This window comes from Panthera tigris, chromosome A3 (assembly GCF_018350195.1).
Source record: "Panthera tigris isolate Pti1 chromosome A3, P.tigris_Pti1_mat1.1, whole genome shotgun sequence".
Taxonomy (NCBI): domain Eukaryota; kingdom Metazoa; phylum Chordata; class Mammalia; order Carnivora; family Felidae; genus Panthera; species Panthera tigris.
Genome location: NC_056662.1, coordinates 110921590 through 110930868, shown reverse-complemented (window position 1 = coordinate 110930868; position 9279 = coordinate 110921590).

The window sequence follows — 9279 nt, the reverse complement described above, 5'->3', positions numbered from 1 at the left end:
ATGGGCAGAGTCAGTTTTAAGACCCGAGTGGTTCCACCACAGATCAACAAAAACCGTCAACAACATTCTTCTCCCACATTTCCTGAAACCTTCACGTTCTTTGTGCTATGTTTATCATAACTATAGCTATTAAAAAATGTCCCCTTTTAGAGTATTTTAACAGAAAGGGTATAGAATTTGAAGTCAGACAGAACTAGGTTTGAATGCTAATTGATAGTGACCATTTTGAGCTAGTTTCTTGAGGCCTTAGTTTCCTGATCTAAGAAGTAGGATATTCTGTCCCCGTACTTTATAAAAAGACCTTTTTGCACATAATAATAATAATATTAATAAATAAATAAGAATAAAAATATATAAAATAAAAATAAAAAGAAGGATATTTACTCCATGGATTTTACTTTAATTCTAAAATGTTTATATAAAACATCTGAAATACCTAGGACACAGTAGAACATGCCATTTCTTAATTAATTTGAATTTTGAATAAGTCAACTCCTTACAAAACTGTAAAACTGCAGTTTAAGGCAAGAATCTATAAAAACATCATTGTTATTTGCTAATGGGGAATATTAGATAATAGGCATTATTTGAGAATAATGCATGTTATTAGATATAGAATTACTAGATGCTATCATTCTCTATTAAAAATATTAATGGGTGTATGCCAAGTACTATCTAAGTACTGTGTGAAAAAGAAGACAATAAAAGAATGAGATAGTTTAGTGTCACCTTTAAAGTAGCTTATATCTAAGTGTCCTTCACAGCTTAACTGAAGTGAATTTGACCTCTTTCGTCGCTTTGCAGAACTATTCTTCTTAGAAAGACAAGGCGATATAACTGAGGAGAACAGAAATTTCAGATTGGAGTGGGAAGCATGGTGCCACAGGATGGGGCTGACAGAGGGCAGGGCCAGGCAGCATAGGAGGAAGGGGGGTCTGGGAAAATGGGTTGAAGAGGTGAAGGTGAAGTCCTTAAAGGAATGGGATAAAGGATGAAAATCACAGTTCTCTCTTTTCAAAATTCTATTTATATTTATCCTAGGCAAAGTTGATCTTTCCCCTTTTTATTCTCTTGTACATTTTAATCTCACTGATCCCAGGATCTAGAATTTACATTGGTAACAATCTGACCAGAGAACCACAATTTACTACATTGATTATATGGAAAATACACTCTAACTTCCAGACAATCAACTTACAAGTAAATTTTCAAGACTGCCTTTATTGACTGTCTGTAGACTATTTAGACAGAAACGAGACACTACGTAGAACAAATTATAAATCCATGCTATATTATTTAACAAACAGACATGTCTTCAACAGTAACAACAACAACAACAGCAAAGAACAAAAGAAATGGTAACATGCACTGTGAAAGTGTGAAGGAGTTAGATTGTGCCAAATATTTAACTTAGAAAATATCACAAAATATATCATGTGGCCAAGGTCTTAAGTGATAGAATGTGCCTATTTCAGAGGAACCATTGGTGGCTGTGGCATACATATAAATCTTCATGACATCCACCATACTGAATTTTACTTAGAACAAAAGCATTTGGATATACAAGCTGTAGAAGTTAAGGATAAATTTACTATATGCCTTTATATAGGAACATGTAGTTTCTAATTCATATATAGGGAACTGTGATGTGTTTGTCAGGTAGATTTTTCATGTCATCAATGCAGCAGTATAGCAAAAATTGGAAAAAGGAAAGAGGTAGATTTCAATATTTCTTGTCTACAAATCTCTTAGCAAGGAGTGCCCATCAAAAAAAAGGGTGCCACAAGGATACCCACTTTTTTTCCTTTTTACTTCCTCCCATCTTATCCTATTGTCTTGGCCAGGATCCAAGACAGAAATCATATTCCTCAGTGGTTTTATACATAGAAACAAACATTACCTAAAACAAAATATCTTGGAGATGATCCTTTTGAAGGTGAACCTGCTTTCCCTGATTCGATTACTCTTATCACCAAAGAAGGAAGACTGTTTTTTCCTACTGTGACATTCACCATGAGATAACTCAGCACTTAGCCCAATCTGAACTTCCTTTTCCGGGCCCCTCTTTTCAAACAGAACATAGAAAATGTTAAGCTGTAAACCACATTTTATGTGTTTTAACATAACCACTACCTAGGATGTTTAAACCCTATTAGAAACAAATGACTATATTCTATGCCCGGTCAGGGCAAAAAACAGCTTACTATGTGGACCATAGGTTTAATTAGATGAGCAAAAATGATCAGGAGCCTTCAAAATGTCAAAATAGTTCAAGGAAAGCTGCTTTGCGCAAATGCCATTTCAAAGACTAATGGTAATAATTATGGTAGAAACCCACACTAGATACAATGTAACAATAGCTTCTATGATTGAGAAAAAGAGAAGCCTGTTTAGAATTATTATCTTCGTGTTGAATGTGACACTTTCAGCCTGCAATATTTGCATCATTACTTGAGGGTTGATCTGCACTGGAAAGACATCCATTGTTTTCAATTCCCTAGAGTTAGATTAATATGTGTTTTATCTTGTACCAGAAGACCTTTTTGATTGTCATAGGGAGTGTCATTAGAACACGACCTTAACTCAGTAGTGACTAGTGACATTACTTTAGTCATCAATACCAACTCTTATTGGCAGAGGAGCAAGCTATCCTTACTCACGTTCTGTCAGCTTCTTCTGAAGTCACTTAACTCAGGCTCTGTGTGACAGAACTTAATATTAGAGGCATTGACCTTCGGCAATTTTGTCTGAACACGGTTGACAGGTATAATGGTCATAGGAAATTCAGATAATTGGATCGAAAAAATGAGTTTCCGTGTACAGCAATATACTCTACTCCTGGTTTCACTGGTGATGGGTTAGATATAAATTTTGTTGGCTTTTATAGTCATTTTGCTGTCTTTAAATATTATAGAAATACTTGTCCAAAATCCCTCAGTGCCTAGAGGATGACTCTTTCATATTTATTATTTTCTTTTACAAGGGGGCTAACATATGCATAGCAGAGGCCTCAGAAAGAAGAGAAAAGACATTTTCAAGTGACAATTACACAATAAATAAGAAGAGCCTTTTACTTCATGGAGAGAAATACTCTTGAAGCACACACAGTAGCGAAACTTTTGGAAAATGATCATGGTGTTTATAGAAATATTCACCTAGGTTTTGCACCTTTTTACGATTAATGAGTATTAGTCACTGAATAGTGGAGAAATAGTTCCCATCATCATAAGATTTTAGCGTCCTCAGTCTATTTAAACATGTGGGTTACTCTCTCTCTCTCTCTCTTTAGATATATAATATTCCCAGTGTTTAATTACATATATCCTACATACGATCAACATAATTGATCATATGTAGCCATATAATGAGCTTTTGATAAATATATAAGCAGAGGTATTCCTTAACTGTTAAGAGGTGAATGTTGTAGCTCAACGCTCCCTAGTGGTATGGTATTGATAAGTTTAAGCTTGTTTCCTCACCTACAACATGGAAATAATTCTTACATTGCTGTGAGGATTAAACCATGTTTGTTAACAGTAAGTGCTATGTCTGTCCCCTAGGAACTATTCAACACGTGACTCTGCTGCTGCTGCTGCTTCTGCTGATGGCGGCAGTGGTGATGATGCTGTATGTAGAATGGTTACCCTTTGGTATTTCGACGTCATGGTTAAGGAATCTATAAATTAAGTACATTGAGATCTAATGTACTTATCGAAGCACATTGAGAAAACTGAGGTTTGATTTTCAGAGCTTTGAGGAAGATAAGCTCTCTTTAGTAGAATTAATCCCTCACAAATATGTGAGGTCAGTGGGAGCTATCTTTGAAGACCCAGAATGTATCTTTCTGGATCCTTTTAGCCTGTAAGAGTTCCACTCCTTTCAGAGGCTTCTCCATTGAAGATTTCTGTTTCTTACACACTGAGATGTTGAGTATTTTGTCTGTTACAATTCCCAAGAGTGGAATGGCATAGTATGGAGAAAATAATCTAGGTTTTAATTCCAGCTCATGATCAATAACTGTGTTTTCTGCTATGAGTGATTGGATCTTGTTAAACCTTCCTTTCTTACAAACACAGACAGTAGCCTTTCAAGAGCTATTTTTAAGTGTTTTGATCACCAGGCCCTGGATTCAGACAGATTTGGGTTCGAACACAGACTCTACCATTTCTTGATGGTATGGCAACAGGTGAGTTAATTGAACTCTCTAAGCATCATTTCCCCCTGCTATAAATTGGGACGGTAAACATATCTACTTCATTATTTCATAAGGTTTTCTTTGATGACTAAATAAAATAACAACTGAAAGACTTTAGAAAATGGTCTCAGAAAGATGCATGTTCAATAAACATTATCTATTGTAAGTTAAGTAGAGAAAACTCAGCTGGAAATAATTGATTTTCTTCCTTTCTCTTTCCACTTAAAAAAAAAGGCATATGCTTTAGGGATTCTTAAATCTAGATTGGCGAAATAAGATTCCCCAATGGTCAAGACATTCCTAGGAGACCCCTCAAATTAGGGCTAGAGACAGTTGACAATTTGATTTGTTATGTGACGACATCCCTGGTGAGAAACTCTAGACAATATGCTTATTAAAATGGATTTTCTTTCTGTATTGTGCCCTTTTTCTATGAAAAGATACTTTCTACAACTATGGGCATCATTTCTGCTGAATGAAATCCTAAAGTGATTATCAATAATCACTTTTCATTTTTTCTAGTCATTACACACACATTGCTGACAAATGAAAGGAGAGTTTTTTGGGTTTTTTTTTTTTTTTTAACTTTCGTTTTGTCCTCCTTTTCTTGGTGTTAATGAGGAATTTCAGATGTTGCAGAGCTGGTTTTCTACTACTGGTGTTAGAAAGTAAGCTTTAAGCTGGGATGCCTGGCTGGCTCAATAGGTTAAGCATCTGACTTTGGCTCAGGCCATGACTGGTTCATGAGTTTGAGCCACGTATCAGGCTCTGAGAGCTCAGAGCCTGGAGCCTGCTTCAGATACTCTGTCCTTCTCTTGCTGTGCCCCTCCTCCACTCGTGCTCTATCTCTTTCTTTCTCTCAAAAATAAATGAATGTTAAAAAAAATTTAAAAAAAGAAGCTAAGCTTTAATAAAACAGGTTTGTCTTAAGTGGAACTATTTTTCTGTTTCTGTATATACGGTCAAAAGAATATTTTAATTGCACATACCAACTTATTAATTAAAGGAATAAAGGCTGTATTAGAGCTGGTTTAAAACTTAAACAGGCACAATGTCACCCGGTGTATCAGTTACCCATTATAGGAGTCATGGCCCCTTTGCGACAAGCATGGGGAGGCTCCATGATGCTGACATTAGCTGAGAAGAACAAACTCATCTTTTTCAGTTATCCCTGGGGCATCACTTAAAATTCAAGCAAGGCTTCTGGAAGATTACAACATATTGCAAGCTTGGCTTCTCAAAATAATTTCAGTTGAGGTTTGATTTTCTCAAATTATATGTTCATTTTAGACATGAAATCGAATCTATAATTCCAATTAATTTATCACATAATTTCAAGTGTCTGATTTCAAATTTATATTGTTTGGCATTTCTCACTTTTGAGAGAAGAAAAACAAGTTATAAAAATATGTTAAGGGGGCGCCTGGGTGGCTCAGTCGGTTAAGTGTCCAACTTCAGCTCCAGTCATGATCTCACAGTTTGTGAGTTCGAGCTCTCCATCGGGCTCTGTGCCAACAACTCAGAGCCTGGAGCCTGCTGTGGATTCTGTGTCTCCCTCTCTCTCTGCCCCTTCTCCACTCATGCTCGCTCTCTCTCTCTCTCTCTCTCTCTCTCTTTCTCAAAAATAAGTAAACATTAAAAAATTAAAAAAATAAAAGTATGTTAAATAGTTCTATTATTACAGTCAATAAAATGAATGTACAATTAGTGGTGTAGCATCATCAACTCCTATAATTAGGGGCATGATACAGTTCTCTGGAATCTCAAGGTAATACTTAATCTGAAGCAAGAGTTAGAACTATATACTTCCAGATAAATTCACACACCCTTTTGATGTGAACACATTTATTCTTCAGTAGCTGTCTCATCAAACAAAACACGAAATTGTTCCGGGGTTCTGGTCATCTTCCTCTTCCATCTCAGGTCCTTAGGCAGCCCTTACCTGCCTACTCTACATTGCAGAAAGCTGTATTTCCCATAATCCCTTGCCTTCTGGCTTTGAGGAAGTTTCAGCCAATGCGAACCTCTAGCAGAAGATAACGTTGGAAGATGAGGAAAGACAGCACATTTCTCTCCCTTTCTTTCTCTGAGAGAAGCTGGATCTCCTCCTTCCTTATCTTCCACCAGACAGCTTTACGCTCTGTGATCTTGGCTCCAACGAGGAAAGTTTAATGCATTTTCAGGTTCCACTAGGTGACACCAGGCTGGGTACCTAGTTACATAATTTCTTCTTTGTCCCTCTAGCACTACAAACGGAGACCTGTCTTTTCTCACTTTTGGTCATCTCATTACCCTTAACTTGGCTTCTCTTTACCTCTCCCACACGTGTAGCCAATGTCTTGTGCCAATGTCTTGTCTGGAAAACCTAGAGTGGAAGCATTTTTTAACTGAATCCTAACTAGTACCTTTATTTTGTAAAAAATCTTTAACGTTTATTTATTATTGAGAGACAGAGAGACACAGAGTGTGAGCAGGGGACAGGTAGAGAGAGGGGGAGACACAGAATCCGAAGCAGGCTCCAGGCTCTGAGCTGTCAGCACAGAGCCCGACACGGAGCTCAATCTCACAAACTGCGAGATCATGACCTGAGCCAAAGTCTGTTGCCTAACCAACTGAGCCACCCAGGCACCCCGTAACTAATACCTTTAAATTTAAAGAGAATATATCTGTTCCCCACCATGCAAGGAGCTAGATTCCTTCTTTCTGAAATCTTCTGAAACTTAGTCATTATGGATTAATTCCATCATGGAGCTTGTCAGACTGTACTCTAGAAGCATACATTATTGGTTTTCTAATCTGGACCAAAACAATATGCAAATTATACATAAGGAACGAGTCAGGCTATCAAGTAGATCATATATGGGTCATATAACAAATCAAATCATATGTAAGATACTTGAAATTACAGAGTAGGTTATTAGACTGTAATAGAATTAAACTAGAAATCACTAACTGAAGGATACCAGGAAAATGTCTAAATACTTGGAAACCAAACAACATGCTAAGTAACTCATGGGTGAAGAAGATAACCTAAAGAAAATTAGGAAATATTTTCAGCTATACAAAAAAGAAAACACAATACAATATTCCTCCATTTATCCATAGGGAAAATGATTGCAGATTCCCAGGGGATGATTGAAACTGTAAATAGTATCAAACCCTACATATACTATGTTTTTTCCTATACATACATACCTATGATAAAGTTTAACTTCTAAATTAGGCACAGTAAGAGGTTATCAACAATAAGTAGTCATAAAATAGAATAATTATAAAAATAGGCTGTAATAAAAGTTATATGAATACAGTCTCTCTCTCTCAAAACATCTTAGAATACTGTACTCACCCTTATGACGATGATGATGTGAGATGATATAATGCCTACATGATGAGATGAAGTGAAATGAATGATGTAGGCACAGAGACATAGCATCAGGCTATTACTGACCTGATGATATTTCAGAAAGAGGACCATGTGCTTCCAGACTACAGTTGACTGTGGGTAACTGAAACAGAAAGAAAAACCATGGATAAGGGGGCGCCTAATGTTCATCAAAATCTGTAGAATTAAGCTGAAGCAGGGCTTATATAGAAATTTATAGGATCAAATACATATTAGAATACAAAATACTTTTCAAATCATGAATCTAAGCTTTCATCTTAAGCAATTGTTTAAAATAAAACATAGCCAAATCAAGAAGAAAAAAATTAAAAAAAGAAATGATAGCTAATGGAAATAAAATTGAAAATAGAAAACAAATAGAGAAAAATACAATCAAACCAAAGGTTGCCAATAAAAATTTTTATTGATCAAAAAGTTAATAAAATTAGTAAATCTCTAGAAAGAATGACAGAGAATATAAAAACACAGTTTACCAATATCATGATCGAAAGAGGAGATACAATTGTTTGCTCTGAAAATATTAATAGGAAACCAAAGAAACACTAAAACCAACTCTGTGAATATAAATTTGTCCACTCAGACGAAATAGATCATTTCTGCAAAACTACAAAGTAACAAAACTCACCCGGAATGGAATAAATGACCTTAATAGTCTTATAACTGTTAATAAATTAAACACGTTGTTAACACCTTTCCAAAAAAAATATCAAGGTTCAGATGATTTAATGATGAATTGCACCAAACACTTGAAGGAAGAAATAAAACTAAACCTGTACAAACTCTTCCTAAAAATAGTACAGAAGGAGACACCTCTAACCCATTGAGCCAGTGTTAACCTGACTGATACCAAATTCATATAAATTAATTTACATAAAGGAAAAGGAAAAGAACATTATTCTTTTCAAACCAAAGTTACTATTTTAATAGAAAGTCAAAGATAACAAACCTGGGGACAATTAAAATGTTGTTGTTTACCCTTCAGTGTAGTTTAATTTCTAAGCATTTAGAGATTTTCCTGTTATGCTTTCATTCCTGATTTTTAGTTAGGATTTAGAATAAAGAAACGAAGGTAATATGTTTGACTTTGATAATCATAAAATATATGTTTCATTGAATAATCCATTATTTTATTCTTTACATTGATCAACAGCAAAATTAAAATAGAATGGTTTATCTGCAATAAATAAAAAGATGCAAGTCCATGCAGTCTGTAAATATAATCCAGGATATTTGACAACTATCTGAGTCCAGTAATATTTATTTCATCTCTTATTGGACCATTTTGCTGAATCACTTCTCAGTGAATAATTTGTCATTTTTTTTTACTTTAATTTTTTTTTTTTTTAGAAAGAGAGAGGGAGAGAGGATGAATTGGGGAGAGAGGCAGAGGAAGAGAGAGAGAGAGGGAGAATATTAAGCAGGATCCACACTCAGTGCAGAGTCTGATGCAGGGCTTGATCTCATGACTCTGGGATCATGACCTGAGCCAAAATCAAGAGTCAGATGTTCAACCTACTAAGCCACCCAGGTGCCCCTGTCATTTTATGAATTTTCATGAACTATTCTGCCACATCTGTGCTGCTGTGAGTATTAGAATCACAATCTCATGTCTTCATTAATCTATATCTATAGTTTTCAAGCTCTACTTTTTTCAAAAGTGAACAATTAAATTACATTCTTA